Below are 13,011 nucleotides of genomic sequence, written 5' to 3' on the forward strand. Positions count from 1 at the left end.
AATCCAAAAGCAGGCTAAAAGTTGTTTTTAATATGACCTAATTTCTGTTTGGTTCTAATTATACATTGACTGAATTAAGTAGACATCCCTGTGATGGTTCTTTGGGTAGACGTTATAACTATCCTGAAGGAAGGAAAAGGCCTGGGTAGAGACCATCAAATTGTGGAAGTCAACGAATGGCTATGCAGGTGGTGTCGGAGAGAAGGCTTTGGATTTTTGACTATGGGATGGTGTTCCAAGAAGGAGGAGTGCTAGGCAGAGATGGGCTCCACCTAACGAAGAGAGGGAAGAGCATCTTCGCAAGCAGGCTGGCTAACCTAGTGAGGAGGGCTTTAAATTAGGTTCACCTGGGGAAGGAGACCAAAGCCCTGAGGTAAGTGGGTAAGTGGGATGCTGGGAGGAAGCACGAGCAGGAGTGCGCAAGAGGGGAGGGCTCCTGCCTCATACTGAGAAAGAGGGACGATCAGCGAGTTATCTCAAGTGCCTATACACAAATGCAAGAAGCCTGGGAAACAACAGGGAGAACTGGATGTCCTGGCACAGTCAAGGAATTATAATGTGATTGGAATAACAGAGACTTGGTGGGATAACTTACATGACTGGAGTACTGTCATGGATAGATATAAACTGTTCAGGAAGGACAGGAAGGGCAGAAAAGGTGGGGGAGTTGCATTGTATGTAAGGGAGCAGTATGACTGCACAGAGCACAAGTATGAAACTGCAGAAAAACCTGAGAGTTTAGATTAAGTTTAGAAGCGTGAGCACCAAGGGTGATGTCTTGGTGGGAGTCTGCTATAGACCACCGGACCAGGAGGATGAGGTGGACGAGGCTTTCTTCCGGCAACTCACAGAAGTTACTAGATCACAGGCCCTGGTTCTCATGGGAGACTTCAATCACCCAGATATCTGCTGGGAGAGCAATACAGCAGTGCACAGAGAATCCAGGAAGTTTTTGGAAAGTGTAGGGGACAATTTCCTGGTGCAAGTGCTGGAGGAACCAACTCGGGGCAGAGCTCTTCTTGACCTGCTGCTTACAAACCGGGAAGAATTAGTAGGGGAAGCAAAAGTGGATGGGAACCTGGGAGGCAGTGACCATGAGATGGTCGAGTTCAGGATCCTGACACAGGGAAGAAAGGAGAGCAGCAGAATACGGACCCTGGACTTCAGAAAAGCAGACTTTGACTCCCTCAGGGAACTGATGGGCAGGATCCCCTGGGAGAATAACATGAAGGGGAACGGAGTCCAGGAGAGCTGGCTGTATTTTAAAGAATCCTTATTGAGGTTACAGGGACAAACTATCCCGATGTGTAGAAAGAATAGTAAATATGGCAGGTGACCAGCTTGGCTTAACAGTGAAATCCTTGCTGATCTTAAACACAAAAAAGAAGCTTACAAGAAGTGGAAGGTTGGACAAATGACCAGGGAGGAGTATAAAAATATTGCTCGGGTATGCAGGAGTGAAATCAGGAAGGCCAAATCACACCTGGAGTTGCAGCTAGCAAGAGATGTTAAGAGTAACAAGAAGGGTTTCTTCAGGTATGTTAGCAACAAGAAGAAAGTCCAGGAAAGTGTGGGCCCCTTACTGAATGAGGGAGGCAACCTAGTGACAGAGGATGTGGAAAAAGCTAATGTACTCAAATCTTTTTTTGCCTCTGTCTTCACGAACAAGGTCAGGTCCCAGACTACTGCACTGGGCAACACAGCATGGGGAGGAGGTGACCAGCCCTCTGTGGAGAAAGAAGTGGTTTGGGACTATTTAGAAAAGCTGGACGAGTACAAGTCCATGGGGCCAGATGCGCTGCATCCGAGAGTGCTAAAGGAGTTGGTGGATGTGATTGCAGAGCCATTGGCTATTATCTTTGAAAACTCACGGCGATCTGGGGAAGTCCCAGATGACTGGAAAAAAGCTAATGTAGTGCCCATCTTTAAAAAAGGGGGAGGATCCTGGGAACTACAGGCAAGTCAGCCTCACCTCAGTCCCTGGAAAAATCATGGAGCAGGTCCTCAAGGAATCAATTCTGAAGCACTTAGATGAGAGAAAAGTGATCAGGAACAGTCAGCATGGATTCACCAAGGACAAGTCATGCCTGACTAATCTAATTGCCTTCTATGGTGGATAACTGGCTCTGTGGATGAGGGGAAAGCGGTGGACGTGTTGTTCCTTGACTTTAGCAAAGCTTTTGACACGGTCTCCCAAAGTATTCTTGCCAGCAAGTTAAAGAAGTATGGGCTAGATGAATGGACTATAAGGTGGATAGAAAGTTGGCTAGATTGTCGGGCTCAACGGGTAGTGATCAATGGCTCCATGTCTAGTTGGCAGCTGGTATCAAGTGGAGTGCCCCAAGGGTCGGTCCTCGGGCCGGTTTTGTTCAGTATCTTCATAAATGATCTGGAGGATGGTGTGGATTGCACCCTCAGCAAGTTTGCAGATGACACTAAACTGGGAGGAGAGGTAGATACGCTGGAGGGTAGAGATAGGATACAGAGGGCCCTAGACAAATTGGAGGATTGGGCCAAAAGAAATCTGATGAGGTTCAACAAGGACAAGTGCAGAGTCCTGCACTTAGGACGGAAGAATCCAATGCACCGCTACAGACTAGAGACCGAATGGCTTGGCAGCAGTTCTGTAGAAAAGGACCTAGGGGTTACAGTGGACGAGAAGCTGGATATGAGTCAACAGTGTTCCCTTGTTGCCAAGAAGGCCAATGGCATTTTGGGCTGTATAAGTAGGGGCATTGCCAGCAGATCGAGGGACGTGATTGTTCCCCTCTATTCGACATTGGTGAGGCCTCATCTGGAGTACTGTGTCCAGTTTTGGGCTCCACACTACAAGAAGGATGTGGAAAAACTGGAAAGAGTCTAGCGGAGGGCAACAAAAATGATGAGGGGACTGGAACACATGACTTATGAGGAGAGGCTGAGGGAACTGGGATTTAGTCTGCAGAAGAGAAGAATGAGGGGGGATTTGATAGCTGCTTTCAACTACCTGAAAGGGGGTTCCAAAGAGGATGGATCTAGACTGTTCTCAGTGGTAGCCAATGACAGAACAAGGAGTAATGGTCTCAAGTTGCAGTGGGGGAGGTTTAGGTTGGATATTAGGAAAAACTTTTTCACTAGGAGGGTGGTGAAACACTGGAATGCATTACCTAGGGAGGTGGTGGAATCTCCTTCCTTAGAAGTTTTTAAGGTCAGGCTTAACAAAGCCCTGGCTGGGATGATTTAGTTGGGGATTGGTCCTGCTTTGAGCAGGGGGTTGCACTAGTTGACCTCCTGAGGTCCCTTCCAACCTGATATTCTATGATTCTATGAATGTTTCTGTCATGTTATTTGCAGAATTATGACTAATCTAAGACTGTTTACTAATGCTAAAGGAAGGAACTGCACAGGAATTGCCATAGTGGATTAGACTCTTGATATCTAGTTCCAGGTCCTGTCACTGAAAATGCAAACTAGATTTTCTGATGGTAACTAAGCTGAACTGGACTAACTGCTTGGTCACAGAAACATAGTACCACAAGAATACAAGCTGATCCAGGACCTAATTAGAGGAGGAATCCACACTTTTCATGATGCCCTTTGTTTTATTTCTTCCCTTCCCTTCCCTTTATGTCCTTTACTGTGTGAAATTAAATAATGTGTTGTCTCTGTACCTTATCAAAAATGTTAATTTAGTATTACACTGCAGTGGGTTTGCCAGAAGTAGCATGTTATGTGTCAGAAAACATTTTTTCCAGTGCAAAGGAGTTCTGCCAGATAGCTGTTTTTGTTTAGTTTTGTTTTGTTTTGATTTTTTAATGGAACATATCAGCTCCTATTCTGCTCGGAACTAATTAGTGTGGGTTTTGTTTATTGTGAATACAAAGTTTGTTTGTAATATGCAGGAAGCTGAGGGTTAAAACATAGCAATTGAACTAAAATGGACAGATTTTCATTTTTTATAAATGAAGTCTGGGTTTTTTACTTTTCTGTGGTGTGATTTCAGGGAATGGTTTGCAGATATTAGCTAAATTGAAAGCACCATTTTCAAATCTTTCTGGGAATTAGAAATTGTGAAAATTGATAGGTTATTTCAAAACCCAATAAAAACATCTTTTAATCAACAATACACTTAATACACATTATGTAAAAAGAAATAAAATTGATATCTCAGCTAAAAAGCCAATATTATTCAATGCATTTCAGCAATGCTGCTTTCTGATTCACTAGTTATAAACTCCATTGCTTATGAAAAGGGGAGGAACCCATCAGGTGTTAGTTGTGTGGAGCCCTCCTTCCAGTCCACATACCAACACTGTGAAAGGATGAGACCTCTGCCCCCACGATCCTGGTTACTGGCAAGAAATCCCAACGCTACTTCCTGCTGCTAGCTCTTCTCTGACTGAAGGATGAGGTAGTGAGCAAAATTAGGCCCTGGAAAATACTAAAAAAATATTTAGTTTCGATTACTTTTGTGCGCTGTGTAGCTGGGAGTTGCACTTGAACCAATGCCCCTCTGACTTCAGCTTTCCCTTTTTATTAAAAATCCTTCCCAGGGAGGATAACTGTTTTCCCCATTTCTGATATTGTAATAAAAGGCTAAAGTTTCAGCTGGAGCTGCAGATAAAATGTGATTTAAAGATGTGTTTGTACGAACCCAATTCATGACAAAGAATTACATTAAATTGTCTGAGTGAACAATTTCATTTTAGATGCTACCTAGCTATCTGACTTAAAGTTTTACTTTTTTTATTAAAAATAAAAGTGAGCTATAGAAAGTTTGTAATTCTTATGGTTTAGAGTTTTTTAATAAGTGTCAGAGCTAATATATGACATAAATTAACCACTGCACCAACCCTTGAGTGAACAAAGTCCAGGGGGAATGGAGAAAAGAAATGTAATTAAAATTAATATACATGTCTCTAGATTGATATATATCACTTCAGCTCATCTCCTAACATCATAATCTGAGTAGATGTTTTATATTACAGGCACTTAGGCTAGAGAGCTCACACATAATTAGAAATACATATTTAGGGCTTGAGAGGTGAGGGTGCTGAGTGCTTTGCATTGAATCCTGATGCCTTTTGATATGGGTTGATGGAATATGGGTGATGCTGATACCTGTGGGGTATCTCAGTGCACAGTGATGGATGATTAACTTTCTGAAAGATTGCTCCATAACTGAGAGTACAGATTTCTTCACTTTAGGCTCAGATAAAGAAGTAGATTTGTTAATGTATGGCGTGATTTGATCATCCAAGCTAATTAGCTGTTTGCTATCTAGCACAGGGGTTCTCTCCTCCCATTCGAGATCAGACAGATCCTACCGTCTCCTTCATAATCGCATAGATACAGCCCTATGGCTCACATAGTTTGAACACTTTGTTGATGTTATTTTATATCTTCAGCTTCTTAGCAGCTAAAAGTAAGGAAAACTATCAGCATGTGAATAACCACCTGGCTGCAGACCACTATCATGTGTGTCATGGTCCAGGGACTACAGTTTGTGAGCCATTAATTCAGCATGATACCTTCATGTAATTCTAGGTGAACAACTGGAAGGTCTAACCAGCTGTTGCTGGCCTTAATTTGCCAACAGAAAATTAAAACTGGAAAGGAATGAATAGAACTGAGGTGTCAGATTGAGACTTCTCAGTGTTTTTCAGATCTTCTCTTCAAAAGAGTATTTTACAATATGCTCTTTTATGCAAACACTGCTCCACATTTTGGTGTGCTTGTTAGATACCATTAGGCATCTTTGTCACAAGTATTTATCACTAGCACATTCTCTAGTCCTGCAGTTGTTTTTAAATAAATACTAGTCTCTAATGTGCACGCATGTTGGGTGCAGCTCATTTTCTGCAAGTTTCGGAGAGAGTTATTAGTGCTTTAAGGCTTATTTATGGCTGGCAGGAAAGATGGACTCAGGGAAGATTCATTACTGTGCTAACTTGCACAGCTTCCTTCTTCAGTTTTATTTTCTGGGACAGAGGTAAGACCATGTCTTCATCAACATGGCCTATGTTAATAGATTAATAGTGGTCTCAAAAGGTGATAAACTCTCTTCACATTGCTCTGTGAAAACTGCATATTTCCAGTACTTGTAGCCATTTGTCTGAATCTACTATCTACTAACTTAATGCCCTTCTCCACAGGCTGAAATACATCCCTTCACAGCCCCATGATGCTTTGTACCTGGTTTGAATAGTTTAATTTTACTTGTCATTTCAAAGCTGGTTCTTTTCAATTGATGTTAGTATCTGTTACGTAACTGTAAACAATTACTTTTATTTTCATTGGTAACTGGAAGCAGGACATGTTAATCATGGGATGTATATTTGAAAATGAAACAAGCTACTTTAAGAGGAAGCTTTTACTGTACTGTTGTTTCTGGATTTGTGTGAAGGACCACAGGGCTGGAATTTTCCCCCCTTTCCATATGATTAATATTTGAGATCAGCTTGAGTGCTAAAGCTTGAGGTCATTTGGACTTGGTTGTTCTGTGCCAGGCCCATCTTGAGATGATCCCAAGCACGAAATTTTGATTTGATCATCCTCTGAGTTCAAGAGGGTTCAGATCTACTTTCAGCTTGGGCCTATCTCTAGTTAATTTGTCCTCTTGTATGTTTACCCAGCAGTGCATATTCTACTGTAGGCAGAGATAGAGGGGACATAATACATCTTTATGGTTCACCTGAATTCATGGCATGCTTATGGGCAGAGGAAGATAACATGAAAACGTGGGAGGCTTACCTAAAGGTATGACGGTGACATATGACTTGCTTTTTTTTAAAGATCTCTGAGGGGCTATAGCAGTGTCTGTGTAAATCTTTCCGATTACTCCTTTAAAGCTGTTCCATGGTTCTGATGTTGGTTTACAAACTTGTGTTCATGCATCATTGGGTTTCATGATTTCCTGACAGCTGCAGCTTTTTTACTGTATTCAGAGTTACTGAAATTGAGAAGTCAGTGCTTCATGCTAACACCTAAACAATACAGGAAAATTAAAGGGAAGGAAACCTAGCCTTACATTCTGACCTGAAAAATCAGAACACAATGATAGAAAAACAGTGAGGTTGTACAGTGACATGAAAGAAGCCTCCTACGTATCTCATACATAAATATGACAACTGTGTTGATATTTACATTTAAAGGGGAAGGCCTATGTGGAAAGAGTTGGAAAAAAAAAACTTGGTATTTTCATCCCCAAATACAAATTCAGAGAATATGAATAGAAGTGGGACTGTCTTCTGAATTGAGACACATTTGATAAAATCTGTTATGAATGAAATGGAAAGAATCTGCAATCTTTAGATGAAGTTAAATAGGGGGGTGATAAATCCACTTTTTTTTTTTGGAAGCAGCAGATATCAAATACTATCTTTCCCCTTTGTGTCTCCCTCTCCCCTGTACCTCCATGGGATATTGGATACAGATCTCAACAGCTAGTGACATCATAATATTATGTTAACTAACATTCCTTCATGCTAACATCATACAGTGAGCACAGGGTTGGCTTCCTGCAATAAATAGGGAAATGAGAGAAAGATACTTGACACCTCTGTCCTTTTTCTTATTACTTGGCACAGTCTCCACCAAAGAGGTGAAATACTTTTTGCGGATATTAAGTGCATGTCTGTGCATACAGCACTGCAGCCAGCTAGTTCTATCGATACAGCTGTGCTGCTGCAGCATGTCTGGTGAAGACGCTCTATTTCGATTGGAGACAGCCCTCCCTTCAGCCTAAAAAAACCACCTCCACAAGCAGCATAAGCTCTATCGGTGGGAGAAGCTCTCCTGCCGACACAGTGCTGTGCACACAAAAGCTTATGTTGGTGTAACTATGCTGCTCAAGGGGTGTAATATTCAAACCCTGGAGTGATGTAAGATTTGCCAGCATAGGCATTAGTGTAGACATAGCCTTTGTCTGTATTTGGTGTATTATCTCACACACAACTCCCATCGCCTTGATCTGAGTTAGAGTTGTGTAACTCAATGGGAGTTCAGCATGCAAAAGGTTGACAACAGTGAATAGCCAGGGCACTTGATGGATTTATCCAGCCCCAACGACAGGTTCTGATTGTGCAGAATGCACACTTTTGTAACCCTCATGATTGCAAAGAAAACCTTTCAGACGTACCCTGATCTAGTTCGGTCTTAGCACTCAGAACGTTTCTGGTTATGAGCTACTCTCCTGCATTTATCTCAATGGGGTGTTAATGTTTAAGCTTAATGTTGCCATGTTAGGGGGCAGTTTATTATACTGTTGGCTGTATGTTCTTTGACAGGATCAGAGAGTGGTGAGACTGGACAGACTGACAGTCTGAATAGTTTGCAATCAGACTCTCCAGCAGAACCCTTCATAGTTTGGAATGGCTACAATGTTTTACATTTTATATCAGCACCTAACAGTTAGAGGCAGTTTATATAAGGTTTGACTCTGAACTGAGGAGAGTGGTTGTATCCCATGTTAATGCACTGCTGTGAGAAGCCAGAAAATATCCCAGCTGCTTTCTGTGCAAAAGTGACACCACTTATTTAAGCCACTAACCACATGTGCATGAATATGTGATTATTACAGAATGTCCAGCTCATAGAGATGCTTACAATGAAATCTATCTCCTGGCAGATAATTAAGTGAAATAACTGCACTGTTGCAGATGTTTGGAGATGATGGTGGATGTGTGCATGACCTAGTATCCTCTCTCTGCAGGTACAACTGGATTCTACTAAAAATAGCTGACTGATTTCTCTGATATCTACCACTTTACCTGCCTTACGCTGGCTCTTGTGTCATTGTTCCTTATTTGAACAAAACCAAAACCTTCCGTTTGAAAACCAAAAAGGATTTATTTCAAAACAACAGCTGTTTTAGGACTCAACTGCTCAGGTTTTTGATTTTTTTTTTAATCTCTCTCTCAACCAGAGAGCTCTGAACCTAAAAAGCTTTCAGACAAACACATCATCAAAACCTTTACCTGTCTGCGGAACATTAGCACTTTGATGAAACAGCATGTTTGGTTGAAAATACTCCAACCAGCCTTAATTCTAAGTACAGTACTAAGTTATGCTGCCTCCTCCTCTTTTTTCTGCTGTCCTTTTGTGCTTCTTTCTGCACTCTTCTCTAGTTCTGTCCCTTCCCTTTGCTTTACTACTCTGCCTTCTGTGCAGTTTCTTTGCATTTCTCTCTTGGCTCTTCTGTCAATTCTTGCCAACTGCTCAACAGTCATAACTGCAAGGGGACAAATATTTAATTGAAAATCTGGTGGAAGCAGCTGGGGTGTGTGTGTGTGTGTGTGTGTGTGTGTGAGAGAGAGAGAGAGAGAGAGAGAGAGAGATGTGTAGTGGTTTTGCAGTTAATTCCATTAACCAGACTGGTGCACTGAATGGAATGACCATGGACCATTTCCCTTTCAGATGGCATTGTGGGTATGGAAAAGATTCTGACTCCAAATGTTTGCCTCTTCTGCCATCCCAGACTGCCTTTCACTGCTTCCATAAGGTCACATAACACTATATGAAATGTGTGTGCGTAAACAAGCATGGCAGAAAATAACATTTTTGCAGCATATAAAATACCTCTTTAGTTTAATTCTCCTGTCTCTCTTACTCTCTCCCTCCCTCTTAAATAACTGTGGTTCCTGCTTCACAACAGTCCTGTGAGGAAGGGAAGTGCTGTTACCCCCATTTTACAGACTGGCTGTCCATATCTTAGTCGATCTGGGCCTTAGAAAACTGAGGCATTGAGATGTTCACCATTGAAACACTTAACTTTTAGTTGCCTTGAAAATCACTGGGTTCCACAAAGCCTGGGTTAGGTACATAGGCTCCCTATTCGTTGCACAGGGGAAGAGATGGACTTGGGAATGAGATCCATAAAAGTCAGTTCTTTAGGCAGGGAGCTGCCGAAGCTACGCAGTGGGATTTGTCAAGGGATTTGTCATAAGCTCACCACTCTTTGAGTTTGGTGCCTTAGTCCAGGATTGGTGAAGGTGCCTATCTCTGACTGTAATCCACCGCTGGTAACCCCTCTCCTGAGGTCAGGTGACCTAGGCGCCTGTGATGAGGCATATGCTCCACACTAGCCCACAAGGGGTTAATAGAAGCTTAGGGAGGCTGGGCGGGAGACAGACAATTAGAAAGGGTCTGCGAGGAGCAGCCAGTCAGGCCCGGGCAGGCCCATATAAGAAGAGCTGCAGGGCAGAGCAGGGTTAGTAGCTGCCTAGAGCTAGAGGAAGGAAGATCAGGCTCCTAGCAGGAGCAGGGAGCATCAGCTTCTTGGACAGAGCATTGCTGCTAGCAGTGGGGGGAGCTAAAAACGACTCCTGGGCGGCTGCAGGGCTTTGCAGGCTGAGGCCCTGAGGCAAGGGCGAAGAGGCCCAGAACAACGAACAGAGGAGTTGGAGGGGACGCATCAAGTGGCGGCCATCTTATAGAGTCCTTGGGACCTGGAATAGTGGGTGGGCCTTGGTCCCCTCCCTGTCACCACTGAGGAAGTGGCCAGACAATTGGCTACAGTTGCCACTGAGGGAAGTGGCTGGACAGCGGATTGCAGTTTGCCCTGGTTCAAGTCACCCATTTGCCTGATGAGGAGAGAGGATTTGAACAGTGGTGTCCCACCTCTCAGGCGAATGCCCTGACCATTGGACTACAGTGTTGTTCTCACCCTTTCCAGGGCCCAATTACTATGTAATTATTTAATAGAAAATGGGAGGACCAAGACCGACTGAGAGAGCCCCACAACAGACTAGTGCACTCACCGATGATAACGCAGAAAGTATCTGGGGAAACAGAAAAGAATTTGGGTCTCTCAAATCTTAGGCTAATAGTCTAACCACAGGACCATCCTCTTCTCTACTCTTTGTTCATTAGAATTTATTTGCATTAATTATTATGGATGAGATTTTTTTTTTACCTAAGAGATCCCTTTAAACTAGAGCATTTCTTGTTAATGTAATCAGTGACAATATTTCAGAAAGGCCTTGAACAAGCTCCTGCCTCACCTCTCTGCTCTCATCTCCTTTGGCACCTCTTTGCCCTGCTTTCTCCACCAGGCACCTTGATTAAGTGCCATATCTGTGGCTTTCCCACACAGTCCTCATGCTTGGAGCATCCTTCCTCGATCAGTCGGCCATTGCCTCTATTCTTTCGCCCTTCAGCTACCTCTTTAAAATGCACCTCTTTCTTTCACTGATGCATAGTGGTGTCACATCATGCAGGGGAAATCTATTTATTTTTCTGTATTGGAGATTAAATCAACCAGTATTGCTATTGTACCTTTGAACCTGGAGACATTTGTGGGCCTGGCAGCATTCTTATTGGGTGAAATTTTATGGTTTCTATTATGCAGAAAGTCAAACTAAAGGATCATAATGGTCCCTTCTGGCTATAATATCTATGTAATGTTACCTACCTCATTTGCCCACTTCCAGTAGGTCTAAAAATTTAGATGAGTAGCCAAGGAAAAATTCTGTAGGAAACCCTTTTCTTCAGTCCTCTTTCCCTTAGCTCAGATGCCATTCCTCCTGTTGTTTTATCACTCTATAGTCCAGGGGAGGCATATGCACACAACAAAATGCAGAGTTTGAGTTTAAATAGGAATAAGAAAACTGAAAAATACAGTTCCAAGACAGACATCAACACCAATAATCAGGGCATGAAGTAAACTTGTTTTTAAAAAACATTCTTAAGGGTGTAATATAAGAAAAATTATATTTAGAGAAGGAACGGTCAATGTGCCTAAGCATCAACCAATCTGCATAATGTGTCTTTCCCATTCATACAAGCAGGCTGCTAATGCTTTGGGAAAACACCCAAAGGTGATTCCTGCCGGTTTATTGAATAATGACCCATGAAAATTTTAGCTGTGAACATGATCAGTTCTTCCATGGGTAAAGGAAGCCATTCAGCAGGCTCATGCTTATTTCTGCACATAAGCACACACTTTGTCTGCCGGATTGTATGCCTACATTTTTCATTTTGAATCAGATGTGGAGTCAGGGTTAAGGGACTTGTGGCACAAACTTTTAATGTCCCTACGAGCATTTTTTCTAGGAATTAGCCAGTTGGTTAGAAAGAAAATTTGATTTGGGGTGTATTTAACATAGTTTACCAGGAGAACAAGTGATCTGCACAATTAAGTCCATAACTACAATTTGAAGGAGAAGTGGAAGAACGTTTTTCACTCTATAGTGATTGTATAAAAGCTATGTAAAGTATGGGATAACTGGTCAAGATCTCCTTCATAATTTTCAAATCTCCTAGGAGGATTTAGTTTGCATGGATCCAGTTGCAGTCTAACCAAGCATCCTTAAGAACAGTCAAATCAGTTAATAACATTTCCCTGTGGTTGGCTTAGGCAGAATGTCAAAGACATTAGCGATCGCACTGACCCACATTAAAAATGGTATGTTCAAAACCTGGGGGATTTGTTCCAATTTGGGATTATTTCAATGGAGGAGAGTGTCATATTTGTATTAGGACTGGTTTACTTTGCTGCAATGACACAGGAGGCATGGTAGTCAGCATTAAGGGGTAGTAAGCATTAAGAATTGGGCCCTGAATTACCAGTAGGTAGGGAGTGGGTCAGTCTGTTCTCAGTTTTCTGTGCTGGTATTAAGCAGTCCAGATAATGGAAGAACATTTACTGTAGATTAGTTTGTCAGTTTCTTTTCAGTAAACACAAATGCAGCATTTCATTTTTAGACCTGCTTTGAAGTATATAAATAAAGAGAGAGAGAACATAAGAACGGCCATACTGGACCAGACCAAAGGTCCATCTAGCCCAGTCCATCCTGTCTTCTGACAGTGGCCAATGCCAGGTGCCCCAGAGGGAATGAACAGAACAGGTAGTCATCAAGTGATCCATTCCCTGTTGCCCATTCCCAGCTTCTGGCAAACAGAGGCTAGGGACACCATCCCTGTCCATCCTGTCTGATAGTCATTGCTGGACCTGTCCTCCATGAATTTATCTAGAGTTCTTTTTTGAACCCTGTTATAGTCTTGGCCTTCACAACATCTTCTGGCAAGGAG

This window comes from Lepidochelys kempii, chromosome 12 (assembly GCF_965140265.1).
Source record: "Lepidochelys kempii isolate rLepKem1 chromosome 12, rLepKem1.hap2, whole genome shotgun sequence".
NCBI lineage: Eukaryota > Metazoa > Chordata > Testudines > Cheloniidae > Lepidochelys > Lepidochelys kempii.